The 6,509-nt window shown below is 43.3% G+C and overlaps 1 protein-coding gene across 7 annotated transcripts in view; it reads right to left on the bottom strand.

Moving 5' to 3' along the window:
- The window catches only part of CALD1 (caldesmon 1), a 180,721-nt gene extending 176,455 nt beyond the window's left edge, over positions 1 to 4,266 (bottom strand). For 2 of the 7 annotated variants that reach the window (XM_024737946.1, XM_024737944.1), the window contains exon 1: positions 4,045 to 4,253. The gene's annotated coding sequence lies outside the window, so the exon portion shown is untranslated. Of the gene's footprint in view, positions 1 to 4,044 lie in introns of all 7 variants that reach the window. The other 5 variants (XM_024737948.1, XM_024737938.1, XM_024737939.1 and 2 more) reach the window with 5 other exon arrangements.
- Positions 4,267 to 6,509: the final 2,243 nt, after the last annotated feature.

Genomic DNA, 6,509 nt, shown 5'->3' on the forward strand with positions numbered 1-6,509 from the left:
GGTTCGCAAAGGACCTTGAGGGGTTAGAGTTTTTATCAGGTTCTCGAAGATGTTCAGGAGAAAAACAACAACAACACAGGGAAGAACAGCTGACTGGGCAGCCCCGTCACCTCTTCCTCACAGCCCCCGGTCACTCTTTCCTTCTCCCCTTCGCTCACAACACTCACCCACCACCAGCCAGCTGTGAGTTGGGGGTGAGAAGCAGAGTGGCTCTTTACCACAGAAATGGCTCTACCATCTCCTCTGTCTGCTCTAACCTTTCTCCCTTGGCCTAAAAACGTGACGACGTGTTCCCCTGCCTCGAACATATCTGGGCTTGACCCTTCTGCTTTCGTCTGGACTTCCTCCTAGAGCCGGGCCACTGCAAGTTGTCAGTGTTGGATCAAGAAAACCCCCTGTTTGGACTGGGGGTGGAAGAACTAGAGAATCTGGTAGAGGCGGAGGCCTGGGGGAGGGAAGTTAGGGATGCCACCCAGGGACAATTACAGGGGACCCAGTTGGGGGTACTAAAGACTGAGGCAAACAGAGACGAGAGGGCAGATCCAGGGAGCAGTCTGGTCTCAATACCAACAGGAACCACAGCCAGGTGCTCCTGATTACCTCAGCCTCCTTACAAGGCCCAGGCTTGACGTGCTGGGATTAGTTCCATGCTTTTGGCTGGAGGCAGAGAAGCTGCCTCATTTACTAAGGCCTTTCTGTTGTCAGCACCTTGTCATTGGTCTTCCATTCAACTAGATCTTCAGGTTCCTGGATACGGCCTTACACCATTGACGACCCGTCTTATTGGCCCCCTGATACCTGTGTCCTCCTGGTCTCGGATTACCAAAGCCAAAATTTAGACAACATTGGGGTGGACCAGTATTCCCTAACTCTGGGTTCAGGGTTTTAGAAAGAAGTAGGATCTAGAAGGTGTCACTCAAGGGTCCTCAAATATGAGGAAGGAAGGAGCAGATAATTAGGGAAAATAGATAAGAAGTAGAGATACCAGCCAAAATGAGCATAATGTCCAGAGGACTCAAACTGCAGGCAGTGGAGTATACAGCCTATAGAGAAGAGGGGGCAAACAGCTCCATCTCATTTACACATCTTAACCACTGTTGGAGGTGCGAGAAACATTAGAATGCCCACTCTACAGATGAGGTCAAAGAGTTGATGACTCCCCTCAAAGGTTTGGGCTTTTTAAATAGGGGAACCAGTACTGGGACTGACCTCTCCTGAGTTGAGCCAGAGCTACAAGTAACTCTTTAAATTAACCAACTACTCAGAACCTATAAGCCTCTCTCCAATAATAAACTTGGATTAACTTGATGGATGAAGGACTTTCAATAAGGAGCAAATGGTTCTATTTTGGGGCTTTGAGAGAATCTACCCAGAAAACTCTTTTTTAAAGTCTGAAAATTCTTTGGCAGCATCCTTCTAACCTCCTCCTTAGTCCTACCATGCTATTTGCATACCACTTCGTCAGCATTTTCCCCTGTCTCCCACCGGGGCCTCACCCTACCACGTTTCTGAGACATGTGATAGGCTGCAGGCAGGTGGGCAACCAGCTACTCCCTCCTCATGCCCATGTATAAGTCACTTTTTTGTCTTGCTAAAGAATGACTAACTAGTAACCATCCTACCACGAAAATGACAAATGGAGACAACTGCATGTGCTTCTAAGAAAAGGCCTCCTAAGGTACATTTTACTTATCAGAACAGAAAATATGTAGGCTGGACTCTGGAACTTTCCATGGCTGAACACAGGACCACCCTATACCATCTGCCCCAGAGCAGGAGACCCTCAGGCCAAGGACCACCCTATACCATCTGCCCCAGAGCAGGAGACCCTCAGGCCAATCATAGGAGCCAATCAGAATTGCTAATAGCCTCACTGTCAGGGCATATTTATATGTATCTCGCTTAAATCCTTTAAACTTCAGTTTGAACCTTCTCTTAACTTTAATGTAAGAATTGTGTATTTATTTAAAGCAATCTTTTGATCCTAATTATTTAAATTGTGCATTCTACTGGTTTTGAACAATGGAAACAACCCAGCCTGTTACCTGTGGATCAATTCATAGTACATTCCTTGTGTGTGCTAAGATCAACTTTTTATTAGTGACTTTTTATTCCAGCCTTTTGCCATTGTATTTCTCTTTATTGAATGATTTTAATAAAATGAAAATTTTTGCACCGTGGTTTCATTGTGCTCCGTTTACCTCCCTATTTGGGGAGATGTGTCCTAGCTAATATTCAACAAGAGGAAAGTAGCACAAAGAGTGGCCTAAATTCCTACGTAAGGTAAAACATCCAAATCCCCCTGTTCCGTCACTATGTACAGCAGAACACTTAAAGCATTATTTCAAAAAAATGGGTTTTTCTGGTTGTAGGGGGTGAGAGACCACACGAGGAGGCCGGGAGAGAGCGGTGGTAGCAAAGTTTGAACTCTCAGGGATTCGGAGATGTTGGTTTCAAAATGGAATTTATCCTCAAATCCCAAGATTATAGATTTCCTTCCAAATTGCATTCCCAACACGGCTTAGAGAACAGTTGAAAAAGAAATTGCTCTCCATATTTTGATTGACATTAAAAACACTGTGAAAATAGTCTGGAACTTGATCTCTTCGAGGGAAGGACAATAATCAAACTATAGCTTTTGCCTGCAGCCTTTCTTTCACACTTACTCAGAACTGTTCCAGGAAAAGAAATTCACAGGGAATTTTGTACTCATATATCACTTCTAGAAGGAGAGGGAGGCATTCTCAAGAAAATTATCCCCAAACTTTTAAATACAAAGAAAGAAGATTAATGAATCGCAACACAAAACCACCTCTATCCATGGAATAAAATCAAACTGAGTCAGTCATTTGGAGCTGGAAACCTTTAACATCCAGGTTTATTTTTTTAAAAAGATCAGATTTGCCCTTCTTGCTACATACCACCTAGTCTTCACTTAAGTTCTAGACATCCATGTCTGGTTTTGCCAAACACATTAGAAGGATTTTACTATTTCAGTTTACAAGTCCATCTGCATAGCCCTATTAATCGAAGGGATCCATGAATACCAAGTACTTTGTTCTCACCCATTTTTTTGACCATGCATTTCATTGCTACAGCACTAAAATTCCCCCACCCTTTACAATCAGCTCTCTCTAAAAGGAATTCTAGGCTACTACCAACCAGCTGCCTTGTACTACTGTTTAAGATGCCCCAATATGTCGGACTATCTTGAAATGAAAGGCTGTTTCCTCCCTTTTCAGAACACACTTGCAACCTACACCTTTTTCAAATTCTCTAGTGACACTCAGGCATGCTTTCAAACAGAAAATAAGATTTCTTAAGAAATAGTTTGGTCGGATGTTAAATGCGATTTCTAAAAACACACCCTCTAGCACATGCATTCTCTCATTATTAGGTTTTATAGGAAACAGATCATGGGAGGCATCTTCTGTCTCAGCAAATATCAGATCAGTTACATTAACCCAGCCGGTGCTAAATGCCAGTGCTCTTCCCCACTCTGACCTGATTTCCTTGCAGCTCTAAAAGTTTAGTCTTAAACACTGGTAGCAGAATAAAATGTAAATGACTTTGGTTACAAATGATCACTTTTTGGCTTCTCATCAGCCTAAAAAGTTATTGTTCTTTTTAAAGCAGAACCTCTTTAAATCTCTGATAATAAAAGATGCAGCAGAGACTTCTGGTGTGAGCAGACAGGCACAGAACGGCTACTGACACTGACCTATGGCTATCAGGTATAACCCCCATGACACTCCTTAACAAAAGGCTATCTTATCAAAGTTGCCAGTGGTCCCTGAATATACGTCTCTATATAATCGCTCCTCTCGTCCCAACTCTAAGAACAATACTTGAGATCTCATCCTGTTTGTCTTCCGGGAACATCTGCAGGGTAGCAAAGCCCGGTCTGGCTCTGAGAATTTGTATGGTTTACTGGAGTTTACAATCTTGCATCTCCAGCTACCTTGGCCAGGAATGTTGACTGAAACCCGGAGAAAGTCCCCATACTCTCTGGAGGAGATTATAAGAAAGCCCTCTGTGCCTTACCTCTCAGGCTGAAACTTCTTCCCAGGGACTAAGTCGGAAAGGAAGGACTGATTTCTTTAAGCAGAAGCACAGCAAGAGTGCAGGCAGGCAGGCAGCCTAATACACACTGCTCTATTCAATAAAACTCCACACCGCCCTTCCTTAGCCCCTCCCAGAAGTCCATGCTAAGTGAACACATATCCCCTATGTTTACAGTCGGCATCGGTGGTATGCATTGTCCTGTAGTTTTTCTAATAGGCAGCCAATGACGACACCCCAGCCGAGGTGGATGCAGCCTGCCTGTGGAGATGCCTGTCATTCCCTAGGCATGCTCAGGAAATCACTCATCAGAAAAACCAAGACCTAAAAAGCTCTGAAGCTGCGTGCAGGCTGCCAAAACCAGCCTGCTACATGCCCTTTTTTGGTTATCCTTAGCAGGGCCTCTGGAAGTGAATCCATTGTCAGGAACAATCATAAGAAATGTTAATCTTGGAGAAAGAGGCTGTCTTGTAGAACACAAATGGAACTTTAAAAAAGAAAGCACGGTCCATGAAACTTAACAGTCCGTAAGTTTACTGGGGTGGAGGTGGGGAAGGCTTTTTAATTGAGGGATCCTTGATAGCGTATTTCTTTTAAAAGTAGTTGTACATACAAAATGAAGTTAAATTGTGTATGTAATTGTAAAGCCTGAAATGGCTAGGACTCAGGTCTGATGTACAGGCTAGATTTCAACCTGAAAGAGGCACAGCCTCCTAAAATATGTCTACGTGTGTTATAAAAACAACTAATAAAAAAAAACTTAGGTCTTTTTTAGTAGGTAATGTTTGCCAGAACAAGTGTGCTGCCAGAAACTCAGCTAGGCAGGATCCTATGGGCTTGGCTATCCTCATTGGTTTTCCACATCACCTTTCTCTCTCCCTCCCCCTCCTCTTTGTTTATTCAGATTTGGCAACAGAGATATTGCTAGAAACTAAACACAACAGAGAGGGTATGAAGGAACCCAGCACCTGCTTTGGAGCTGGTGTAGACGGATGCATACGCCCACAGAGATGACACTGATGTTATAGTGACTTCTTGAAAGGACTCCAACCAACTCTTCCTTGGGTGGGATGTGTGCTATGAGAGGGTCAGAATTAGGAGATGCTGAATTGCAATGAAATTAACTAGCCCGTGTGTATATATACTCTGGGGTCTTATACTTCTCAATATAGAATTCACTCAATTAGTCGATCAGTGCTTAATTCAACAGCAAGAGACTACGAGCACTTCCTGTTTGTCAGGCCTGGGTCTAGGTGCTCTAGGTGCTCTGCCTCATTCACTATGGCTCTGTGTTTAGAGACTGTTTCATCACTGGCTAAGAGGAGTTAAAATATTTTCCCTGGCTAATTACAAGTCCAGAAGCATGGTCTTCAAAAATCTTAGGTTTTGCCGTATAAGCCTTTCCCTATTTATGAAGATCCAAATTAGAAATGATCTCTACTTAGGAAAAAGTCCCTGCCCTTTGTGCCTCACTCAGAAGGCTTGGGAAGTTATTGATCCCTATGGTGGCTTCCTTCCTCAGCCCTGAAGCACTAACAACTTACCCAGAGACATCTATATCAACCCACACTCATCTTTTTGGGGGGAAGGCTACTCTGTCCCCTCTTCCCAACTGCTACTGCAGCACAGACTAAAAAAAGCTACAGCAAAGGCTGCCAGGCAGAGGGAGAGGTGAGCTTCAGGCATCCCAAGTTAAAACTCAGAATGCACTTTCCCAGGGAAGCAGAATAAATAATGGCTTGTGGGTATAGGACAGTCAATGCTACATTTCAAGTACGCTGTGGTTCAACCAGGCATGTGTGTTTGTAAAATTGTTCCTATGGGAAAATGTTTTCTGATCCCAAATAGATGATTTGGAAATAAACTTCGGGAACACAACCCATTTGGGCTGCTGGGGACAGGTTGTAAGGATAGAATAACACTTCGCAGTCTGGTAAACTGCTGAGTTTGAAGACATTGTAGGGCAGACATCAGTGAGTTCTGAAAACAACTCAGCTGGTGAAATCTGTGTGAAGATATGACCTGTGTCCAGCGATGTTTGGCGCCTGTGATCTCTAGGCAGTATGGACCGTAACTCAAAGAGGCCTGTTTTAATGTGCTGCTTTCCATGGCCACTGCTGATTACATCCTAAGCAGCATTCTCCCTGCTCGTTTGAGTAATAACCTTTGGTTGAGCAGCATCAGGGCATAATTTGCCATTGATGAATAAAATAAGTACCAGCTTTCCAGAGGAAAGAAAAGTTGTGCTATGAATGGGGAAAATATTATCAGCAGGAAACACGGAAAGGACATGCATTTTGCATGGTTTTTAGGAGATAAATGGCTAAATATTTTTGGATTATGTCTTTAGAAAAGAGACATATGTTTCCCTAGATAAATTCTGAATACAGGGTTTTGTGGATGAGCAATCATTCAGCCTATTTTGTGTATTTGAAAATAGACTTATT

The sequence above is a fragment of the Neophocaena asiaeorientalis genome, unplaced genomic scaffold (assembly GCF_003031525.2).
Source record: "Neophocaena asiaeorientalis asiaeorientalis breed wild unplaced genomic scaffold, Neophocaena_asiaeorientalis_V1.1 scaffold364, whole genome shotgun sequence".
Lineage (NCBI taxonomy): Eukaryota > Metazoa > Chordata > Mammalia > Artiodactyla > Phocoenidae > Neophocaena > Neophocaena asiaeorientalis.